Consider the following 25649-nt stretch of genomic DNA (forward strand, 5'->3'; position numbering starts at 1 on the left):
ATAGCATGTCACAGAAAACATATCAAAGTTTGGCGACGGTGGGTTATGTAGTTAACGAGTTTGGGTCTGGTATCGGTGGAGATTTTGGCCAAGTTTGCTCAAATTGGCCATAATTGCGACCCACACCACTGAAAGAACCCCCCAGTTTCTGGAGAATCTAACCCCTTGTCCTATAAATTAAATGTGTTCTGGTATATCATTACGGAACTCTTGGACCACAGAGGAATTTTTTAAACAAAATATGAAAAGTGACTTGCCAATTTACATTAAAAATGGGATCAATTACAGATCCCGCGACATTAGCCCCCAAACACCCGAAGCACCCACACAAACCACACCAGATTAACACGAAAGTTGTGAGACATCAATACCAAACTCATTGGCGCTATTATAGCTGAATCTTTTGAAAGCTATTATGTCAAAAATAAGGCGTTTCAAACAAATTGTAATATGCATTTGCAGATCTCTTGTTCGTTGCGGTTGTCGCTCAGAAGCATTCTGCTTGCAAAAATCCTTCTCCTACATATTCTAATTGACAAAACTTCCTGCAGCACAATTTGTTTTAAAAATGAACAAATTAAAAACTAGACGCTGTTAGTCTTTATTGGTTGTTAAGAAAAGCTGATATGCTCTTCAGGGACTTATCAGCAACTTTTGATTGGTGTCTTTTGTAGTATCTTTTGCTTTTATTCTTTTTTGTTTAACAGCTTATTTAAAATGAGGTAAATTTGATTCTTTTGCACACGAGCTTAATAGGTCTAAAACTTATGGTGTCAATTAGGCATCTGCAGTTTTTTCTTGTTTATGGAAATGATTACATTCCCATCTCAGCCATCAAAGAGATCAGCGAGGGTAGCAGAAAAAAAAGAAAAGCTCAATAAATTGATGATGACTGCAAAATACCATTGGGCTATTTATTTCTGTTTTATTTCGAAGTCGATGGTAAATATTCTAACGTCGGGTCTGATAGTCTTCATTGGCCCAAAAATTCCTCCAATAAAAACAAGATTTCGCTCGAAGAGGGCGACATAGTAGAAATCAAATGCGGCAAGAACAATGCGCCAACTTATGACAAATTTAGAGTCATGGATTGCGGAGCAAAACAAATTACCTTTTGCTCCAAAGTCTTAAAAAGAGAAATGAAGGCACTACTGCTAGCAAGAAAGTGGCTGAAGACATTGCTTGGGAGTTTGAAGCCAGTCTTCGTTTGAACGACAACTTTGAGCCCGAAAGCGTTGCTCAAAGCGCTGAGAACTCGAACAAAAAGCCGAGATTGGACTCAGACGTTTGTTCGGATTTAGACAACACTAATCTGCCTGACGATCCAAATTTAGATTTGAGACTTAAAGTTCCTTGAAGTTCATCAACAAAACGACAAGGAGCAATGCAAAATTCAACCGTGCAGCTCAGCGGCAGTCCCAAATAATGCTGAAGATTTCATAGTTTATTTAAGTTGAATTAAAAATTTAAAAAAATTAAATATAAGTTAAAATTTGAATTTTTGAAGTTTTTTCAAAAATTGAAAATGTGGGCGCTCTGTCAGGGACGTCCATTTTTTTAGTATATCTAAATGTAATTGTTTGCTCTTCTTTTTTGTTCGATAAAGAAAACAACTGTTCGAAAATAAATATTCAACAACCTAATTTTTCAAAGACAGAGAGACATACATGAGTGCTTCTTCCTTTCTTAAGAACAGAATCGCTAATTTTCGTAATTTTGCTTCGTATACTTGATAAGCTGCCTTTCAAGCACCTTTTTTTTTAAAGAACGCACCTTGGAAGCAATTTTGTTGAATTGGAAAGTACAGAGCCAAAATTAGGATCAAGTTCAATTAGGATGATACAAAGTCTAGAACGATACCGCTCTGTCCTAAAACATGTCAATCCACAAGTGATTGACTTGCAGAAAAAGCGAGTTAGTCAAGTTGCGCAGGGAAATCTTCCCCATGCCGAAGGAAGTAACAATTGTTAGTGAGCAAAAGAATACTGGTGGTGCTCTGTCAGGGAAAACTGAAATTTCTTGTCAGTTGTAATAAGTTGTAATAAGTTGTAATCAGTTGTAATAAGTCTCCGTTGCTGTTTTCTCAGACTATTTTATTCGGTAAAACATGGAGCATTTGTTTTGTTTGTTTTGTGTAACCTAAATTGGTTAAAATAAACTACTGGTGCTCTGTCAGGGACACCTGGACCTTCTTGCTTCATTAAGTTCCGTTGCTGCTTTTGATTATTTTTAATCTGTAGGACTATGTTCTCGGATTAACTGTTGTTCTGTTTGATATGTGTAACGCAAATTAGATAAAATATACTCATGGTGATCTGCTAGGGACACCTGATGCTACATTCATCAAAAAATTTGTTTGTTTCAGTTTCTCTTTCTTTGACTCCTCTATTCAGTAAAACTATATTCTTTGGATAATTGTCTTATTCATGTCTGAGATATTTTAACATAATGTTTTGTTTGTTTGCCTAAACTTCCGACGTTTCTTTTGCACGGACAGAGAGCTACGGTTTTATCTTTAGCCCATAACAAATATTACCAATAGTCGTTTTAGTTTTCCAATGATATAGTTCCACATATTCGAAAGCGCTACTACTTTTTCACATTTGCTGACTTAAAATTAATGTGGACAATGGAGCTTGATTTGAGCATTGCTAGAACTTTTTTGTTCAAAGGCGCTGTTTTTTCAGATTTTACGATGTTGCTTCTCGAGATTCCAGAGACAGGAAATTAAGTCTTTTTCATAAATTTTGACTTTCTTTGGCTCAATGTGTCCTTCAATAGTGAAGACAGACATAAGCCAAAATCGGAACAACTTTCGACAAAAACGCAAGCTCAAAATGGTTGCTCCCATACGTAAAAATTTTAAACCAAATCAGAAAACGTTTGAAGGCCTTAAAGTGATAGAAGAGTCACTAGGAAGGGCAAATAAATACGATGTACTAGCCCGAAACCAAATGTTGTGGAGTGGGAAGTCCTTTCGTCAACTTGTAAGTTTAATTTTTCATCATGAGTTTTGGAACAGTTTTATTAATAATCTTGTAACCTACAAAAGATTTTGTTTGCTATAATAACTAGCAAACTCTTTCGATCGCTTGTGAAGTTTAGTGGTAGGAGAGTTTTCTCTTATTTATCTCTTAAAAATTGTTAGTCGAGTTGAGAAGAAAAGGCAAGATAATTTTTCAATGGGTCCAGAAATGACTACAAAGAAAATTGGAGTTCTCTTTCCAGGGCTATTTTAAATAGTGGAAAAGAAAACAATTATTCTGCTGGCTTGCTCAAAAATCAGTTCGCGAAAATCGAATGCCTGCGTCTGAAGAAGAAAAGAATGTAATCCGTGGTAAATACTGTTTTAATAGTTTATTTCGTCCCACAAAATTATAGATATTGCCGTGTTAGCGTAATTAGGACAGTTTGGTTTTAGAGTTTTAAAAGAATTATCTTGAAAGTAGAAATTAAACCGTTTGCCAAAAAACAAAGCATTAACATGGAAATATTGAACGCTTTCGTCTTTTGTTAGGCTTTTGTTTTCGGAGAAGTCCCTTTTTGCTAACAAGACTTCTTGTTTGTATTTTAAGGCCGTTAGGTGCTTTTGTGCTGATAGTCTCTATGCGTTAAGGGGAACAAAAGATGCTGCTAATATGCTGGGACTTCGAGAGAAGAGTGAACTGACAAAAGAAAGAACATGTTTTTTTCTTGTACATGTTTCATGTTTTTTCTATGCATGATTTCAAGTTCAAACGACTGTTGACTGAAAATTAGTTCTATCAGTGTTAATTTTTGTTGTTAAATTAATTCTGTTTACAGCTGCGAAAGCATCAGCTGAGCCAAGCCATATTGCATTTCTCTTGGTCTTTCGGATTTCAATTTTTTTGCCTTTAATAGCCGCACAGCGATAGCTGGGGCTATTGTTGGTCGTCTCTTGGTTTTTTTATTTCGTCGTCAAGATTTATGTTACGACCATTTGACGTCACAACCACTTCAAATCTGCTTTTTGTTCATTTGTTCATGCAATTTAAACTTAAATGTGTGTGTGTGTGTGTGTGTGACTTCATTTCTTGCTCCTTGTGGAGAGAGTTTTTTTATTAATTCGCGTAATGATTTTTTTGGTCACATTTGATTTACCTCACTCTGAAACTTGATTTCCTCACATTTAAAAGGACTTTTATTTAATTGAATTCAAAAACAGCAGGTCAAATGGGTGAGTGTCACTCTAAATGAAGTTCACTGGCAGCTAATAGAGGCATCCATAGCTTATGCAAATTTTTGGTCAAAATTTTAACTGATCAGTTTTCAATGAAAAAGCGATTTTTTGATTCCTTCATTTTTGCTGTTTTATCAGACTGCAGATCTACAAAGCTATTGCGGCTATTTTTGGGCAATCTTCCATCAATTTTAATAGCATTTTTTTGAAAAGCGTAAGTCAAATTGCCTTTTTCTCTTGCATTCTTCCCTTGCATTTTTTACAATTTCGTTATCTATTTTTCACTGCTGAAAAATCTTCTCCGTAAGAAAAATCCCGGTAAAAGTATTTTTTGAAGCTTTGAACGGCAATCCGCCACATGATTTTGGCTTACATATGCACCGATATGCTGTCTCCCATATTGTGGTTGTGCTTTCCGGGAAAGTAAAATTGCAATTTGGCTGTTTTCAAAATCCAAGGCATTGTGCCAGTTCTTTTCCTAATTTTTTTCACAAAAACGCCGACAGATGTTTTTTTTCAGAAAAAGATTTCTAAAGAAAGAGTTGTTCTCTCTCTGTAGCTAAAACTCCTGAAAACCAGCTGTGAAGTGGAAAGAGCTGGCAAAGTCAGAAAGAAATCTAATGTGCAGGCGTGTTGACAATGCAATAAGTAAATACCACTGAATTAAAGTACAACAGAGACTGAAAAGTATCTTGGTGGGGGATACAGCAAGAGCATGAATTGAATTGAATATGGGGTGGTAGGTTATCTTCCATTTGATTCGTTTCTGCAGCTGGGGTTGTTTGCACAAGAAGACATTACCAAAGGTAGTGTAATACAAGGCGTAGCTGGGTTTCTTGCAAAAATAGTGGATGATGAAGTTGTTAATGGGTACAATGGTGTTTCCATTTGGATAGTAGAAGGAGAAACACGCAATGGATGTTGCTAGGACCAGTTTTGTTATTAATGCAGCCTGTATGTCAAAATTTGAACATCGACAAGAAAAAATGTGCATTGTATTGCAAAGAAATACATTTCTATGAACCAGTAATTAACTTGTTTACCATAGACAATGTTTTGGTGTTTTAATGCAGAGAGTCTGTGTCCTTTGAAACAGAACGCGGTGATTCTTTCTTCAATAGTCCTGAATCCGCTAGAAAACGGAGAAAAATTGTAGCCGACAAAAATTTTGTAAAACTACAAGAAAATCGATTCGAGATTACAACTGTAAAAAAATATTCTGGAAAAACTTCCTCCACGACTTTTTCTTTACGGAAAACTAATCCCCCAAAACGATGGTTCAAGTGGTGCAGAAGAGCAGTATGTTAATTATGAGTCCGTTTTTACTGAAACTGATTCCCTCTCAAGTCCAGTAAAGATGAGTACAACACTGCGGTCGCAACAGCTCCTTTTGTCGTTATCACATGTTTTAATTGATAAAACTGTGGAGAAGTTAGTTGTTCGGAGAAATTCAGATGGTGACTCTTTTTCGGAAGTTTTAGAGCCACAATCTTCTCGACCAATTGATCTGCAGCCTTTCGAAAGTTTGAATGATGATCACGTTGAGATGTCTAACGATTGTCCTGTTTTATTTCAGGATGAAGGAACTCCACTTTCAGCTGTTGCCGGATCAACAACAAAAAGCTTGATGAAAGACTTGGAAACGGTTTGTAACAGGCATAAGATGTCAAGATGTCTAAAATCCCGACAGGATTAACATAAATTATTTGCTAAAAACCTGCCCCTAACAAATAATTTGTTTTTGAAAAAAAGTATTCCGTTTTTGAGAAATAATTCCACAATCAAGTATGAAAATGCTACGTTTTGCAGGGCGGACATAAAAACACATCTTGATGAAATCATCAAAAGAAGCGCTAGAAAAATTTTTGCTATCCTGGAGAGATAACTTCTCCTGGGCATCTAAGTGGGACCCTTTAAAGCCTAGAGAAATTCACCTTGTACCTAATGTTGGCGGAGCGCCGGTTTTTAAGTCTTGCTTGGCCTATTGGGTTCAAATAATTGCATGGCCTATTAGTCAGATTGCTAGTTGCAGACATGCCAGCTACCGCGTGCTGCCTTTGTATGATTCATTTCAACTTCTACTCCTCCTGTCCGCTTTGTTACGTTCATGTTTTTTCACAAAATTGGAGAGTGTTTTTTTCTTGTAGCAGGTAGTTCAAGCTGAGAGAGAGTTTAGATTTTATGAAGTAGTCGATTTGCAGAGACAAATGCATCTTTGAAATGTGGTGTTGAATCTTCAACTCCACTCAATAATTAAACTTTGTTGCCTTGCGATTGTCCCCTTGACCCCTTGCATCAGGTTTTTGAACCCGTAAAACATTAAACAATTTAATCATACCTCTGTTAAAACGAAACAATATGCGAAAAGCGAAGAAAAAGCTATAAAGGACATGAAAGTACTGTTTGACGTTAAGCTTAGTCCTATGTCTTCAGGGGAAGTCATTTTTCGGAAAAAAATCGTTTGATTTCGAAAAGGTTTTTATTCGCATTGTTTTTTCCGAAGTGTTGCATAATTTGTTTTTCAAAGACCTTCTAGAGCCTTTTGGAGCAAACCCGCAGTCATTCAATTTCAATACTAACCGACATTTGTGCGAACAGGTTCGCTGCAACGGACAACTTTGGCTGCTTTGTGCTTTTTGTTTTGAATTAGTCAATCAGAGTTTGCTTAACACTGTACAAGAAACCACCAAAAAAACCTAAAGCATTGGTTGAACATTTTAATAGTCATCAAGCATCCATAATCAGCGGTGACTGCAATTCATCCGAAAAGTATCTGAAAGGTCTAACTGTAACTGAAAATTCAAAAACCTTCTGTGCGAGGAGTATAATTTCAATCATTTTTTTCTAGGTTCTTGAACAAATCTGACATTTGCTTCTCCTCTGTTTCATATTCACAAATAGGAGACAATTGAGGAGATTGTGTTTTTCAGCTAAAAGACGGAGAGTTTTTCAGAGGTTTTTCGAAAAAAAATTGTATTGTATTGCTACGAAAGATATTTCTATGGACCAGTAATTAACTGTTTTTTACCATAGACACTAAATTGGTTTTTCAGTGCTGAGTGTCTTTGTCCTTTGAATCAGAAGGCGGTGATTCTTTCTCCAATAATTCTGAACCCGCTAGAAAACGGAGAAAAATTCTAGCAGACAAAAATTTTGTTACACCGCAAGAAAGTCAATTAGAGATTAAAACTGTAAAAAAAATTCTGTGAAAACTTCCTCCACGACGTTCTTTTTACGGAAAGCTAGTCCTCCAAAACGATGATTCATGTGGTGCAGAAGAGCAGTATGTTATTTATGAGTCTGTTGTTGCTGAAATTATTTCCCACCCAAGTCCAGTAAAAATGAATACAACACTGCAGTCTTAACAGCTCCTTTTTTCTTTATCACCTTTTTGAAATGATAACAATGTGGAGATTTAGATGTTCGAAGTAATTCAGATGGTGACGCTTCTTCGGATGTTTTAGAGCCACAATCTTCCACAACAATTGATCTTCAACCTTTCGAAAGTTCGATTGATGATCATGTTGAGATGTCTAACAATTGCCCAGTTTTTTTCAGAATGAAGGAACTCCACTTTCTGCTGGTGCCGGTTCAACAACAGAAAACCTTATGAAAGACTTGGAAGCGGTTTGTGATAAGCGTAGGATGGCGAAAATCCCGACAAGACTTTCTTAAATTATTTGCTATAAACCTGCCCGTAACATTTAATTTGTTTTCGAAAATAAGTATTCCGTTTTTGACATATATCTCCACAATCAAGTTCGAAAATGCTAAGTTTTGCGCGGTAGACATAAAAACACATCTTGAAAAAATCCTCAAAAGGAACGCTACAAATATAATGTTATCCTGGGGCGTTAACTGCTCCTGGGCAACTAAGTGGGACCATTTAAAGCCTAAAGATATTCAGCTTGTACTTATTGCTGACGGAGCGCCAGTTTTTAAGTCTTCCAAAATGATTGCAAGGCCCATTGGTGTTAAAATTTTAACCCTCCTCCACAACTCAGGAGCGCTTTGTCTAACCTTTAACATTTAGGTCTCCGGTACCGAAAGTCGAAACCCGACTTCTCTAAGTTTTTTCCTCTTTTCTGTTTTGAACTGGATTCGCTTCGTGATGCATAACTCCATGTTGATGAATTAGGCTTGCTCCCTTTTGAGTCTGATTGCTAGTTGCAGACATGCCAGCTACCGCGTGCTGCCTTTGTATGATTCAATTCACCGTCTAATCCTCCTGTCCGCATTGTTACGTTCTTGGCTTTTCACAAAATCGGAGAATGTTTTTTTCTTGCAACAAGGAGTTCAAGCTGAGGGAGAAATTAAATTTTAGGACTTGTGGTCGGTAAGCAGAGAAAATTGGATAGTTGAAATGGGGTGTTAAATCTTCAACGCCACTCAATTATTAAATGTCGTTGCCTTGGGATTGTCCCATTGACCTCATGCATCAGGTTTTGAAATAGTAAAACTTTAACTAATTTAGTTATATCTCTGTTGAAAGGAATCAATCTGATGAAAGTAGAAAACGCTAATAAGGACTTGAAAGTCATGTTTGATGTTAATCACTGACCTAAGTCTGTAGTGGAAGAAAATTTTTGGAAGGCGTTGGATTTCAAAATAATTTTTATCGCATTGGTCCCCTAATCTTAAATGACACTCTTATCCCTGCAAAATATCTCAAAATTTTGCCAATACGTTTCCCTCACACTGCGTTGTGTAAAAAATTCAAACGAAAGTGTTGATTAATTTGTTTTTGAAAAATTTTCTCGAGCTTTATGGAGCAAAATTGCAGTCCTTCATTTTCCATACTACCAGGAATCAGCCAACAATGATTTGCTTAGCGCTGTACAAGGAACCACCAAAGAACCTGAAGCAAAAGTAGAAGATTTTGTTAATCATCAAGCGTCAATAATCACGGTGACTGCAATTCATCCGAAAAGTATCTGAAAGGTCTAACGCTAATTGAAAATGCAGACACCTTCTCTGCGAGGAGTATAATGTAAGTCATTTTTTTCTAGGTTCGTAAACAAATCTGGCATTTGCTTCTCTTCTCTTTCTTAATCATGAATGGGAGATAATTTGGGAGATTGTGATTTTCAGCTAAACGACGGAAAGTTTTTCACAGTAAGTACTTATTTCTCAAATTGCGATGGTCAAAAGATGCTGTCAAAAAGATGTCAAATATGTGCTCAAAATTGGCTTTGCAGAAATCTTAATAGAATGAGGTTTTCTGTAAGAACTGTTCGGGCCTGATTCACTTGAGAAACTTCCAATATCAGATATACGTTTCAAAACTACTGTTCTAGTTCAAAACAGTGTTCTTTTTGTAAGCTTCATGAACGAAGGTTTTGAGCTCAATTGAGACCTTTTTTTCCGATTGTCTTTTGTTGTCAAATGATTAAAGGCTGCGCTGGCTGTCTAAAGTAAGGTCAATCTACTAGTTCTAAAATTATCCTTGTTCTAGCTAAACTTGTGTCCTTGTCCTGGATTCCAACTTGGTCCGACTGAAAAACCAACTGTTAAGTGATCGAGTTATCAAACTATCTTTCGTAGTAGGCTGGGCCTGAGAGCCGCACACCTTAATTCTTTCGATGTTTTGTTTTGTGCGAAGTTCGATACCTGCGTGTTACTGACTGTAGACAAAGACATCTCATGACATCTCCACCAAACACTGGATTAGACCAATATCAACATAAAAAACTGCTGCTCGGCTGCGTGACTTTGCCTTTTTGCCGAGTGATGAATAGGTTAAGGTTAAAAGTATCGGCCTCCTTCCTAGCCTTGTTGTGCGATATTAAATTGTCCAAGAAAACAAGACTTATAAACAAAACTTTGCTGGTGAAAACTACATAGGTGCTAGGAATGTTCATGCCAATCACTTCTATAATTAGCACAGTCGACGAGACTTAGCCCATCTCAACTACGATGGGCGCAAACGCGTACTGGCGCTTATCTTGCACATTTTATCTACAAAGCTGCGATAGGAGCGTGACCTTGAGAGAACTTTCTTAATTATTATGTCTGATATATTGCTTTTAATTTGAACGTTTTTCTTGCGAAATTGCTCTTTTTGGTTCGTTTGCTATAAAGCTAACCTTCACTGTATTCAGATCTTTTGAAAAAAAAAATACTGAAAAAACAAAAAAAAATTATCCGTTGTTTGTTCTAGTTCCGAACGTTTAAAATTATTAGAAAAAAAACAAAATAGGAGACAACAAAAAAAGAAAAAAATTGTTTAACTTTTCTGTCGCCAGTTTATTATTCTTCGTACGAAGAGACTAGTAATTGATATCCCTGTATTCAGATCTTTTGAAAATAAAAATAAAAATACAGAATAAAAGAAAACGAAATTATTCGTCAATTGTTTTAGTTTCGAACGTTTAATATTTAAAAAAAACAAAAAATAGAAAAAAATCAAAAATAGAAAAAAATGTTTTACTTTTCTGCTGCCAATTTATTAATATTATTCGTTGGTTATGATTTAGAGTGATTCGCTTCGTGATGCATAACTCCATGTTGATGAAATAGGCTTGCTCCTTTTTGGAGTCAGATTGCTAGTTGCACACATGCCAGCTACCGCGTGCTGCCTTCGAATGATTCAATTCAACGTCTATTCCTCCTGTCCGCATTGTTACGTTCTTGGCTTTTCACAAAATCGGAGAATGTTTTTGTCTTGCAGCAAGGAGTTCAAGCTGAAGGAGAAATTAGATTTTAGGACCTGTGGTCGGTAAGAGAAAATTGGATCGTTGAAATGGGGTGTTAAATCTTCAACGCCACTCAATTATTAAATGTCGTTGCCTTGGGATTGTCCCATTGACCTCATGCATCAGGTTTTGAAATAGTAAAACTTTAACTAATTTAGTTATATCTCTGTTGAAAGGAATCAATCTGATGAAAGTGGAAAAAGCTAATAAGGACGTGAAATTCATGTTTGATGTTAAGCACAGACCTAATTCTCTAGTGGAAGAAAATTTTTGGAAGGCGTTGGATTTCAAAATAATTTTTATCGCATTGGTCCCCTAATCTTAAATGACGCTCTTTTCCCTGCAAAAAAATTTGGCCAATAGGTTTTTCTCACACTGCGTTGTGCAAAAATTTCAAACAAAAGTGTCTATTAATTTGTTTTTGAAAATTTTTCTAGAGCTTTATGGAGCAAAATTGCAGTTATTCAATTTCCATACTACCAGGAATTTGTGCGAACGGGTTAGACGCAGCGGACCTCTTCGGCTGTTTTGTGCTTTTTGTTTTGAATCAGCCAACAATGATTTGCTTAGCGCTGTACAAGGAACCACCAAAGAACCTGAAGCAAAAGTAGAAGATTTTGTTAATCATCAAGCGTCGATAATCACGGTGACTGCAATTCCTCCGAAAAGTATCTGAAAGGTCTAACGCTAATTGAAAATGCAAACACCTTCTCTGCTAGGAGTATAATGTAAGTCATTTTTTTAGGTTCGTCAGCAAATCTGGCATTTGCTTCTCTTCTTTTTCTTAATCATGAATAGGAGATAGTTTAGGAGATTGTGATTTTCAGCTAAACGACGGAAAGTTTTTCACAGTAAGTACTTATTTCACAAATTGCGATGGTCAATTTGCTGTCAAAAAGAAGTCAAATATGTACTCAAAATTGGCTTTGCAGAAATTTTAATAGAATGCGGTTTTCTGTTAGGACTGTTCGGGCCTGATTCACTTGAGAAACTTCCAATATCAGATAAACGTTTGAAAACTATTTTTCTAGTTCAACACAGTGTTCTTTTTGTAAGCTTCGTGAACGAAGGTTTTGAGCATAATTGAGACCTTTTTTCCAATTGTCTTTTGATGTCGAATGATCAAAGGCTGCGCTGACTGTCTAAAAAAAGTCAATCTACTAGTTCTAAAATTGTCCTTGTTCTAGCTAATTTTGCGTCCTTGTCCTGGATTCCGACTTGGTCCGACTGAAAGACCAACTGTTCAGTGACAGGCTTCTCGAGTTACAAAACTATCATTCGTTGTAGGCTGGGCCTGAGAGCCGCACACCTTAATTCTTTCGATGTTTTGTTTTGTTCGAAGTTCGATATCTGCGTGTTACTGCCTAGAAACAAAGACATCTCATGACATCCCACCAAACATTGGATTAGACCAATATCAAATTGAAAAAATGCTGCTCGGCTGTGTGACTTTGCCTTTTTGCTGAGTGAAGAATAGGTTGAGGTTAAAAGTATCGACTCCTTCCTAGCCTTGTTGTGCGATATTAAATTGTCCAAGAAAACGAGACTTATAAACAAAACTTTGCTGGTGAAAACTACATAGGTGCTAGGAATGTTCATGCCAATCACTTCTTTAATTAGCACAGTCGACGAGACTTAGCCCATCTCAACAACGATGGGCGCAAACGCGTACTGGCGCTTATCTTGCACATTTTATCTACAAAGCTGCGATAAGAGCGTGACCTTGAGAGAACTTTCTTAATTATTTTGTCTGATGTATTGCTTTTAAACTGAACGTTTTTCTTGCGAAATTGCTCTTTTTGGTTCGTTTGCTATAAAGCTAATCTTCATTGTACTCAGATCTTTTGAATCTATTCAAAAAAAACTGAAAAAACTAAAAAAAAAACAAATTATCCGTTGTTTGTTCTAGTTCCGAACGTTTAATATTATTAGAAAAAAAAAACAAAAAAAGAGACAACAAAAAAAGAAAAAAAAGTTAAACTTTTCTGTTGCCAGTTTATTATTCTTCGTTGGAAGAGATTAGTGATTGATATCCCTGTATTCAGATCTTTTGAAAATAAATATAAAAATACAGAAAAAAAACAAAAACGAAGTTATTCGTCAATTGTTTTAGTTTCGAACGTTTAACATTTTTTTAAAAAAAAAACAAAAAATAGAAAAAAATCAAAAACAGAAAAAAAATATTTTACTTTTCTGTTGCCAATTTATTATTATTTTCTTCGTTGGTTATGATTTAGAGATTAAAAAATGATTTTCTGCATTGAGCTGTTTCGATGGATAGGAGCGGAAACGCTCTTGAATCAGTTTTGAATAGGTAATACCGAAGTCGTAATGTCTCAAAAAATTTATCGATCTTTTCAAAATAATCCATGCGATGTCATACGCTCAAAAATGTGCAAAAATGGCAATGCAAAACTTGAATAACTTGGCATTGGCTTTTTTGTCAGAAAAAAAATGTGTTTATGTGCACTCATAAGGCACACATAAACATTGTTAATTTGGAAAAAATAACTTTCAATAACTTTTCTACCTCTTGGAGTATTGCTTAGGCCTCAGTGGGGAATCAAAAGCAAGGAATGCAGCAGCTCAGTGTGAAATTGGGCCTTGGAAGTGCTGGAGATCCAGAAAGAATGTAATTTTTGCAACATTTAGTCTCACGAAATCGTTCAAATCTGGTTTTATTATTTTCTATATATGCTACTATCTTCTCTGGATATAATTTACATTGTTTGGGTTTTCTATATTCTAAGTTGGACTTAAAAAATGCAAAAAGCGTATTCAAAAGGGTTTTTAGCCCAAACGAGTAAAATAAGCTCTACCCAACTGGACGCTTTTGTGAGCCCAAACGTTGCAAAAAAACGAGTTTTCGCGCGCGACCTTTTCCATCCCCCCAACCATTTTTGATAGTTTGGGCTTTTCTGGCACACCTAGTGCCCGCTTTTTTGCTGTGCTTCCTATAGAATAATGGCTGTGCCCCATTTTTGCCTGCGCCAAACTTTTTGCGCTTGCTTGCTTCCCTCCCACTCAGATGTTTGGCGCAGACCTTAGGTGCTGCTTTGCTGGGCATTGCTGCTGCCCTTTTCTGCTTTGGCTTCTTATGCTTGCTTTGGGAGGGGCTATCCATTCATCTTTATGCATGAAACTTTTCTCGCTGCTCTGTGTTGTTAGCTTTTCTTTTGTGTTAAGGAATTACGAGACAACGACGACAAGGAGAGGAATGGAGTTGCACTGCTTGGGTATGGCTGGGGGCAGCGGGAGTTCTTCTCTTCGGTTATTTTATTACTGCTTTCTCCACCAGTCCTCTTTTTTTAGTGTTCGTGCTCCTAAAGATGTCAAATGCTGGCCCTTTTCCTTGTTCTTGCGTTGAAGTCCTGTGGTTATGTTTCCTGGTATCCGAAATTGAAAATCTGCGCTTGCAATTTTCTTCTATGCAAGGTGTGCCTTCGTTCGTCATTTGCTTCACAAAAGAAAAGGTAGCAAATGCGCTAGTGCATATGCCATACAAGCTTATATGAGGTGATTGAAAAACGAATGCAAACCGTGGATAGAAAAAGTTGCACGCGCAGATTATTATTTACAGATACAACAAAACACAACCAGAGAACTTCAAGGCACGGACATGAAAAAAAAATCAGGGCCTGGAGTTTTTGGAGCAGAAACCTTTTAAAAATTGGGACTCCTCCTGCTTGCGTTTTTCTTTTCCTGCTGTTTTTTTGTTGGAATCGTTTTTGTGGGCACACTAAATGTTGATTTTATCCGTTGTGGGCACCGAAAAGAAACAGCAGACATTTGGGATGTCCGCAAAATTGCACCCTACGAAAAGCATGAGGAGGTAGAAATACGCATTCAGAAAGTGGCTTTTTGTTTTGCTTGAGCTCACGAAAGCGTCCAATTCTGTTTTTTTTTATTCTCTGATTATGCAATTCTGTCCTCTGAATAGAGTTTATTGCACTTTTTTGTGCTAAACTCTTCCTTAAACAATTTTGAATACACATTTTGCATTTTTCTTCTAGAGTAAAGCATTTTATGTTTGACTCTAAAAGAAAAAATATGCAAAACATGTATTCAAAAATATCAGGAAGATTTTAGCAAAAAGGAGTACAATAAATTCTAACCAGAGAAGAGAATACCGTAATCACAGAATAAGAAAACCAGAACTGAAAGATTTGTTGAGCTCAACGGCTGCAGAAAACGACCTTTCGAGCTCGCTTTTTTTCTCCCCTTCATTTTCTTGTTGTCTTGGGCTTGTCGGGCACACTTAGTGCCCGCTGTACCTTTTCTGGTCTGCTCCAAATAGGCTAATAGATTTTTTGTTAGTGGCTTGGCTGTGCCACATTTTTGCCTGCGCTGTGCCACCTTTTTGATCTCCCATCCCACTTAGGTGTTTGGTTCAGTAATTAGGTATTGTTTTGTTGGGCTTTCCGGCTGCCTTTTTCTGTTTTGGTTTCTTAGGCTTGCTTTGGGAGGGTGTTTACATTCACCTTTATGCATGGAATTTTTCTTGCTGTTCTGTGTTGCTCAGTCTTTTCTTCTGTTAAAGACTTGCTACCCATCAGGGACACAGAGTGGCTCTGTTTGGGGTTGGCTGGGAGGCTGCGGAACTTCTTCCCTTCGGTTATGTTAGTACTTTTTTCTTCTCGAGTATTTTTTGCATTGTTTGTACTCCCGAACACATCAAGTGCTAGCTTTTCCCTTGTTTGTGAGTTGGAGCCCTATGGTTACGATTAGTGGTAGCTGATTTTGATAATATGCAAATTTCTTCTATCCAAGGTCTACATTCGTCCCTCAATTGCTTCACATAAGGGTGCTTGGCAAAAGCGCTAGTGCTTATGCCACACAAGCTTTTGTGAGGTGATTAAAAAACGAATGCAAGCTGTGGATAGAAAAAAAGCATGCGCAAATTGTCATTTACAGATACCGCGAAACTTAACCATTGAACTTCAAGGCATGGACAAGAAAAAAGACAAGGGCTTTAAGCGTTCGGGAGCACAAACAATGCAAAAATTGGGCTTCTTTTTGCTTGCGTTTTTCCCTTCCTCCTGTTTTTTGTTGTATTCGTTTTTGTGAAAATTTAAATTTCTATTTTTTTCTTCCGGTGTGCGCAACAGAAAAAAAGACCAGTCCGTTAAGTCGCATCCTAGGAAAATCATGAGGAAGGAGAAAATTGCATGCAGAACCTTCTTTTTTTTGCCATACCTGAGCTCATGAAAGCGTCCTGTTCTGTTTTTCTTATTCCCTGATTATGCAATTCTCTCATCTGGTTAGAGTTTATTGTACTTTTTTGTGCTAAACTCTTCCTGATATATTATTGAATACACGTTTTGCATTTTTCGTACAGAGTCAAACATTTCATGTTTTACTCTGAAAAAACGCAATGTATTAAAAAGTGTTTCAGCCAGATCTTAGCACAAAAAGTACAAAAAATTCTAACCAGAGAACAGAAGTGCATAATCAAAGAAGAACAAAAACCAGAATTGGACGCTTTCGTGAGCTCAAGCATGGCAAAAACTACTTTCTCTGCATGCTTTTCTCTCCTTTCTCTTGCTTTTTGTAGGATGCGATTTTGCGGACACTCCAAATGTCTGCTGTTTATTTTCCGATGTGCACACCGAAAACGAAAGAGCAGACATTTGTTGTGCTTGTTAAAATGCATCCTACGATATGCATAGGTAAGGAGAAAAGCGAATGCGGAAGGAGTCGTTTTTTGCCGTGCTTTAGCTCACGAAAGCGTCCATTTCTGGTTTTATTATTCACTCATTATAAATGTCACTTCTGTGGTTAGATCTGATTGTAGGTTTTTGTGCTAAACTCTTTCTTATATATTTTTGAATAAAAGCTTTGCTTTCTTCTTTCAGAGTCCTAAATTTTTGTTTGACTCTAATTGAAAATTAAAACGCAAAACGAGTATTCAAAAAAATATCAGGAAAAGTTTAGTACAAGGGAGTACAATGAATTCTGAACAGAGAAGAAAATAGCTTATTCACAGAATAAAAAAACCAGAACTGAACGCTTTCGTGAGCTTAAGCTTTGCAAAAAACAACGTTTCGCGTGCGCATTTTCTTCATCCCTCCTTTTTTGTTAATTTTGGCTTTTCGGGCACACTTATTGCCCGCTGATTCTTTTCCGGTGTGCTCCCTTTATGCTAATAGGTTCTGTGGTAGGGGTTTGGCTGTGTCCCAATTTTGCCTGTACCAACTTAGACTTTTTTCGCTTGCTTCCTTCTCTCCAACTTAGGTAATTGGCACAGACCTTAGGTGTTGCTTTGCTCGGCTTTGCTGCTGCCCTTTTCTGCTTTGGCTTCTTGTGCTTACTTTGGGAGGGTTGTCCATGCACCTTTGGGCATGGAGCTTTTCTTGTTGTTCTGTGTTGCTCAGTCTTTTCTTCTGTTAAGGACTTGCGACCCCTTTTCTGTTAAGGACTTGCGACCCCTTTTCTTCTGTTAAGCTGCTCTGCTTGGGACTGGCTGGGGCGCTGCCGGACTTCTTCTCTTCGGTTCAGTTAGTACTGCTTTCTTCTCCAGTCCTTTTTTGCAATGTTTGTGCTCCCGAACATATCAAGTGCTGGCTTTTTCGTTGTTCGTGTGTTGAAGTCCTACGATTATGTATCGTGGTAGCTGAATTTGATAATCTGCGCTGTCAAGTTTGTTCTATCCAAGGTTTACATTCGTTCCTCAGTTGCTACACATATGTTTGTGGCAAGAGCGCTAGTGATTATGCTACACAAGCTTTTGTGAGGTGATTAAGAAACGAATGCAAAACGTGGATAAAAGAAATTGCATGCGCAGATTATCTTCTACAGATACAACAAAACTTAACCATAAAACATCAAGGCGCAGACAAGAAAAAGACCAGGGCCTGCAGTCTTCGGAGCACAAACATTGCAAAAAATGGGCTTCTTTCTGTTGGCTTTTTCCCATTCTTCCTGTTTTTCTTTGGATTCAAATTTGTGGTCACACTAATTTCCTGTAGTTTTTTTCCGGGGTGCGTACAGCAAGAGAAACATCCAGAATTTGAAGTGTCCTCAAAAGCGCATCCTACAAAAAACATGAAGAGGGAGAGAAACGCATGCAGAAAGTCGTTTTTGCCATGCTTGAGCTCGCAAAATTGACCAATTCTGCTTTTCGTATTCTCTGTTTATGCAATTCTCTCTTTTTGTTCGAATTTATTGTACTTTTTGTGTTAAACTCTTCCTGATGTATTTTTGAGCACACGTTTAGCATATTTGTTTTAGAATCAAACATTTTATGGTTGAATCCAAAAGATAAATGCCAAAACATCTATTCAAAAATATAGCAGGAAGAGTTTAGCACAAAAAAATACAATACATTCTAACAAGAGAAGCGAATTGCATAATTAGAGAATAAGAAAACCAGAATTGTTCGCTTTCGTGAGCTCAAGCATGTCAAAAAACGACTTTCTCTGCAAGCTTTTCTCTCCTTCATAATGCTTTTTGTAGGATGCGATTTTGCCGACACCAAAGGCCTGCTGTTTTTTTCCCGTTTGCTCACCGGAAAAAAGAGCAGACACTTGCTTTCCTTGTTAACTCGCATCCAAAAGCATGGGAAAGGAGAATAACGAATGCAGAAGGAGTCGTTTTTGCCATGCTTGAGCTCACGAAAGCTTCCAGTTCTGGTTTTGCTTTTCTCTGATTATGCAATTTTCTTCTCTGTTTAGAGTTTATTGTATTTTTTTGAGCTAAACTCTTCCTGGTATATTTTGGAACACACGTTTTGCCTATTTCTTTTAGAGTCAATTATTCTATGTTTTACTCTAAAAGCAAACAAAAGGCAAAACGTGCTTTCAAATAAATATCAGGAAGAGTGTAGCATAAACGAGTACATTAAACCCTAACCAGAGAAGAGAAGAAAATGCATGATCATGAGCATGATCTTGAAATAAGAAAACCAGAACTAGACGCTTTCGTGAGCTCAAGCGTTGCAAAAAAACGCCCTTTCGCGCAAGCGTTTTTTTCATCCCTCCTTTTTTTTGGTTGGTTTGGGTTTTTCGGGCACACTTAGTGCCCGCAGTTTTCCTTCTGATGTGCTCCATATATGCTAACAGGGTCTCTGGTAGGGGTTTGACTGTACCCCACTATTTCCTGCGCCAACTTAGTCGTAAGACTTTTTGAGCGTCTTTCCTTCCCTCCCAATTAGGTGTTTGGCGCAGGCCTTAGGTGTTGCTTTGCGGGCTTTGCTTTTGCCCTTTTCTGCTTTGGCTTCCTAGGCTTGCTTCGTTAGGGGATATCTATGCTCCGTTGTTCTTGGAACATTTCTTGCCGTTCTGTTTTGCTCACTTTTTTCTTTTGTCAATAGTTTGGGACACAACGATGACGAGGAGAGGACATCCGGGTTGAAAAGAAACAGAGAAGAAAGCAAAGAAAAGTTCAAAAAGAAAAAGAAAAAGAAACAAAAACTTTGAAAAGAAGAAACAGCAACAGCGCGAAGGACCTTCTCTGGTTTTCTTATTGTGACATATTGATATTACGATTCCTTTGTTTTTTATGATGCTTTTTTAACTTTTTCTTTGAATCCAATTCTTAATCTTGCCGAAATTTTTTGCACTGTAGGATAAGAAATAGGACACTTTTTGTCGGTATGTGTTCCTACTACGTAGGATAGGTCATTTTCGTCTATTGCTGGCCGCTTTTTAACTTGGTTTCTAGGCCATTGATTAAAAAAATTGAGCACTATCTTGCAAAGAAAGTTAATCTTCTAAGAATCTTGTAAGAATAAAAATCAATCGTGTAAAAATCTTGTAAAAAATAATCTTTTAAGAATCTTGTAAGCATCTTGTAAGAATCTTGTAAAAAAGTAATCTTTTAAGATCTTGTAAGAATCTTGTAAGAGTCTTGAAAGATTTAACAACCTCTTGTAAGAATCTAGCAAAAATCTTGCAAGATCTTACAAGATTAAGCGGGTGATCACATTTTTTGCGGGTGATCACATTCGACATTGTTCATTCGTGTAAGTTACTTGGTCGCTTGTTCTTTGTGTATAAAAATTGATCGAAAATTCTTTTGATTTCCATATGGCCACATCAAAAAATAAACAAAATAATTTTCAGTGCTCACTCCAGCTCCCTTGTTAATTAGGTAAAAAAAATATTTTTGCATCTTGAAGTGATCAATTTTTTAGTTTTTAGGCAACAAATTTTGTTGCGGTAATCTTATTCTAATCGCCTTGCTGAAATTGGACATTGAAAAGACTTTTCTGAATTTCATCTGTTAAATGAGTTTGCAATTACTCTAAAAACTTGCGAACCCCTAATGAATAAAAAACTCTAAAAATTACTAATCGAAAAGGCCAAAGTCATTTATTTTATAAAGAAAAATCATTTTGTTTCATACTCGTACTTTTTATTATGAGTTTTTATGTATTAGGCTTTTGGGCTCACGGGGATTTTAGTTATGGCCACAATTGGGCATTAGCTAGCCAGATAAAATGACGTTCTGATGGATTTCTACAGAACGTTGCACAGCAAAAAGACTTGTTTCTGTTTTCTGATTTTGTTAGTCAGTTACTTGAAAACCATCCGGGATCATCGTCCCATAGTATGTCAGTACTGAAACATTGTATCCCAATTGTATATCATCGGCCCATTACTGTATCGGTTTATCCTAAGAGTGTATAACGTTATCTGTGTAAAGGTCCGTCATTTTATAAGTTGATGTATTGAGGGAGGGGGGGGGGGGGGGGGTTGGGGGCAGGTTTGGGGGGGGGGACATAGAACGAATACCACGCTCACGCCAATTGAACTATGGGAAGAGAGTCTGGGACGACAATTTCAAAATAACTACTAATGCAAGAGGTGTTATTGGTTTTAGTATCTCTGATTTAATCTTTTAATCATGTATTAATAAACTTAGTTTCTGGTCGAGGGACTCTGCACGCCTTTGCCCCCTGCCAATAACCCCATCCCCCCCAAAAAAAACAAATCCCACGAGTACTACTACTACTACGACTTCTAAATCTATCTATATTAAATAACTTCGTTTGAAATCCGTCCTACCTAATTCTAATCGAAGTGAATGACGTGCTGTCAACTTTCTTTTCTACTTATATCCTCTGGCTAATTAGAGTAAATATTTGTATCAGAGGAAGCGGATGATTTGGTTGCCAGAGGAAAAACTTGTAAGGATGCATGGTGCTCAGAACCTTTAATGGTAAGTGCAACTTTTCGTTCCGGTTGCTTTCAATTTCAGACGCTATGCTCTTAGCTTTTGCCGAAGTAGACTTAGATTTGTTTGAAACAGAAAAGAAACTTACATTGGGATACAAAACTAATAATTTACTATATGAACCGAATCTTTATGTATATTAAGAAAAAATTTAAGTAAACATGGAAGGGGCTGCAAGATCTTGACAGGTTGCATGAAGACTTCGTGACATGCACCAAATTACAAGATCAGATTTATAAACACAAAACTGATCTTGGCAAGAACCTCTGGGGAGTTTTTACATAAAACCACATGAAAAGACATGCAAAAAGGAAGTTACCAATAAACGGGACCTTTCTTTAACGACACTTAGCACAACATCAAAAGGTAAATTATTAACTATCAAGATGTCAGAATTCAGATTAGTAATTTCAAATACAAGTACGGACATGTAGAAAAAAATATTTTGTTGTTCTCTTTGGATCTGTATCTTGGCGCCTAATTTTACTATAGAGATGTTCTCACATAGTTTTACAGAGGCAAGAAATCAAAGATTGCTATTTAATTGCTCAAGATTGCTCAAGATAATGTTTTGCATGTTCTTAATAGATCGAGCTATTCTAACTAGTTCTTCTTATTTTACTTTTGCCGCTTACTAGTTATTAGCTATTTTTATAATTAGCAGATAATAAACGCAAAGACAAAAGTGTCGCGTTATTTGATTAGGCGTTATTGGATCTTTTGTTTTTTTCACAAGACAGGAGGTCTGTTGTTTTGTTTAAATTTGATCTTTCCCTGGCCGAAGCCGGATGTTAATCTTGAAAGGCCTTCCAAGATTCTTGCAAAAGAGTGGTAATCTTGCAATATCTTGCAAGATAATGATAATCTTGCATGGTATTGTAAGACGATGTTTACCTTGAAAGATTACTGAAAATTCATCACTTCGAGCTTTGCTCTCGTTTGTTTTTTTTGGCCCCTCATATTTCACTCTGCTTAGATAATTTTTGCGTTACAGTTCCAAATTCTTTGAGAGGCAGATTTAAACAAAATTTTTAAAATGAGAAATCAATTATTTACTGTTAGCTAACTACAAATTTTCAACTCTTGAGTTGAAAAATACTAACACAATTTGACGGCAGCTAAAAATTTATCAATCTTTTTTTAGGCCGGTTCATATTTCAGAGCTGCACGTGTCGATCAATTGTCTTGAAAATAAATCTTAAATTTGATATCAACTTATATATTTTTTGGAGTTTTTACTTCTTAACTTTTTATTTCGTTTTGTTTAGATTTTTGTGTCATCATTTATGGAAAAAGATAAAGGATCTTAGGAAAAAACCCTGCAAAATACCCTTCGCAATAAACTCTACATTTTTTTTCCTTCTTGCCAATTTTTGAGGTTGTTTTATTTTAAGCCTTTTTTGGCTCCCTCGCGTTAATTTTTGGTTGATAACCATGCAAAATTTGGTTGCAAGTTTTAGTTGTTAATGTTAGCAGATTCTTGCAAGACTGGTGTCAGTTTGGAAGTCCGTGCAAGACAATCTCGCAACATTCTTGCAACATTCATACAAGATCTTTTCAGGTTAGCATCCCAAACCGGCTGAGGTTGTCATCATGATTCAAGTTAAGTTTTCACTTTTTGCAGGAATGGTTTTAATTGAGTTATTCGTGATGAATTTCAAATGTAAAAAAAAGAATTTGTGGGTTGCTTCTCAAATGTCAGTTTTGCTTGGGTTTTGTGTTAACGTCGAATTGTTGCGCACTGAACTCTTCAGAAATATCCTACGTGCCCCTCATTTAAATTGTGATGTCTTCGTGAAGTATAACTAATCCCTAGTCAAGGAAAGGGCGGAAAAATGCGAGAAAGGAGCGCGATTTGAGAGGATAGTTAGGAAATATCCGATCGAAGCCCTATATTTTTAAATCAGAATGAGCAGTATTTGAGCGCAATGAAACTGCAAGAGATGATCAGACTTCATACGGGGTAAAAAGCAAAAAAAAGTTGAGTTTGAGAGGAATAAAAAACATTAATTAATAGCTCTTGAGACTCGAAAAAACGCAAAACAGTCTAGCAATATATCTTTTAGGGCCTACAAACCTATCTTATAGCGCTTAGAAACATTCTTATACAGGCTAAAAACCTTTCTTATCCTTTGAAAAACGAATACTCTTAAATTTTGAAATAAATTTGTTTTTTTATTGTTTTATCCGTTCACTGCTCACAATTTCTGTTCTTGTCAAGTTCCGCTCATTTATTCCATTTTCATTCCGCGCTAATTCCGCTCAATCCCTGCATTTTTTCCGCTTAATTTTTGCTAATCTCTTACTTATTATTCCAGGATTCTGTTCAATCTGATCAATTTTTGCTCATTCCGTTCATCTCCTGCTTTTTTGAGTTGAATTTGAGCGGACTCCTCATCTAGGGTACATGATTAGCAAACGATGTCTTCGGTCTGTTTCAGTCAAGAAAATAGATCAACGCTTTCAAGTCGATGAATTTAATGATATTATTAGTTAATAAACTTTTTCGCGTTTCGACCTTGTTTGAAGGCTTAGAATGGATTGTGAGATTTGCCATCATTACCCAGGTCAAACATACAATATAACTGGACCCCATATTGGGGTGACTTTGGAGAAGTGTATGCAGGAATGCAAAGTTGCGGATGTGTGCGACTTGTTCACTTACACAGACAGTTCGGACCCAGATCAGGAATTTTATCAAATTTCTACATAAAACAAAATAAGAAGCTACATTTGGTTCAGTGTTTATTAATTTCGATTGTCGGTAGGTGTGTAGGCGATGATTTTTCTTCATTTCAGCACTGCATTAAAGAACTAAGTGCTCATAAGAACTTTTCTGCCAGTCGATTGTTCAAGTTTTTTCCTGTAACGAGCAGCCTAATAAGGAATCAAATTTAGTGATCTACATAGAATATTCTGGGGAAAACTGAAAAAATGGCGTTACCTTGTAACTTAGTAACAAAATATGATTATAAGTGAAAATTTTCCTCGCACCCAGTAAAGGTTAGGGCAGTAAATTTTGTAGTTGTTTTCAGACAGCTGCATCAATTAGAGCTTGGAAATTTCATTGTTTGGTTTGGAGTTTCTTCTGATAGTTTTCCACAATTTTTTTTTCAATTTTGCAAATTCGCTCTATTTTCTCCGCAACAATAACTTATATTTTCCAAATAGTATCCGCATACAGGTTTTGCATAGAAACAAAGTAAAACCTTCCAGTAAATTTACTCGAGCAGTTTTCTCTAGTAAACTTCTTGAAGTATTCAAAAATGCGCCTCCTATATAATTTTCCTCCGATATAATTTGGCTACTGCTTAAATTTGGGATTTTAACTTTACTCTATGATAGTACAATTTTGAACGCAACCCCCATTTGGTAAAAATCAGTTTGAACAAGTTTATCGAGTTGCTAAATTTCCAATTGCAGACCATTTGCGATCTCTTCTCCACTGATTTATGCGAATTCACGCAAGGAAAACGAGGAAGCCAAACTTGGTGACATTATCCAAATTTCTCGAATGACATGGACTGGAAAACACGTCAAATGAAAAAGGCGATATAAACAAACTATTTATAAAGTATTGTATTATCGGTTTCGGCAGAAATGTAATTGATTTGAGTAATTCAATCTAAACGCCAGTTCTCATGTTATTTGTCGAGTTTGGCCTTGTAAGTCTTTATAAAATATGTTTTCCGTTGAAACAGAATTGCTAAGGGCAGAACTGCGCTTTTGTGCTTAAAAATTAAATCAAATGTTAAACAATATGGCAAACTTCTGAGTCAACTGCATGTTCAATAATATTAACGCCTCACGTTAACTTCGGTGATTTTACCGCAATTGTAAGCATGATTCATATGACTGTATAGCTCAAAAATGTAAGAGAATGAAAAGTCAATTGTAACCGGATATAAAATTTTTGCTTGGATTGTTTTGTATAGAGAAACTAACCATATGAAACGGAGCAAATATATCTTTGATTAAAAGAAAAGATAGGATACGATAGACAGGAGGCTCAAGGTCGTATTGAAAAAAGAATTGCTTAAAATATCTTGGACAGTAGACTTTAATATATAGTGTTATAGGACAGTTGCGGAAATTATCAATTTCAATAAACTTTTTTGTTCATAGAACAACTGTATACAAGGGGTGAACTCTCTTGCTTCTCACAGAAAAAACTTTGAAACAATATAATACATGCAAAATTTATGTTACTACTTTGCCAAGATTCGTAAAAATCAGCTCTTTTATTGTTAGTGAGACTGATCAGCCTGACCAATTTAAATTCTCTGCTTTTTAAGTGATTTTTTTAAAGTAAATATTGCAACTTCATTGCCAAAGGAATTCTATGTTGAGATTACAAAAAAGCAATTTTCCCCAAAGACAAAAGTAACCAGAATCGCTTTGAGTTGATGAAGAGCGAGAACGTTAGACTTTAAACTCTGAGCTTTTTGCGGGCACCAGAACAAATAAAATTGATTGGCTGTAAAAAAAAATGCGCTGAAATCTTGATTTGGTTTGGATTGATCTAAATGTTTATCTGATTCATGCGAAAGTGCGTTCGGAGATCGAGGTAGCCAATT

Source organism: Convolutriloba macropyga, chromosome 4 (genome assembly GCF_964194025.1).
Source record: "Convolutriloba macropyga chromosome 4, txConMacr16.3, whole genome shotgun sequence".
Taxonomy (NCBI): domain Eukaryota; kingdom Metazoa; phylum Xenacoelomorpha; order Acoela; family Convolutidae; genus Convolutriloba; species Convolutriloba macropyga.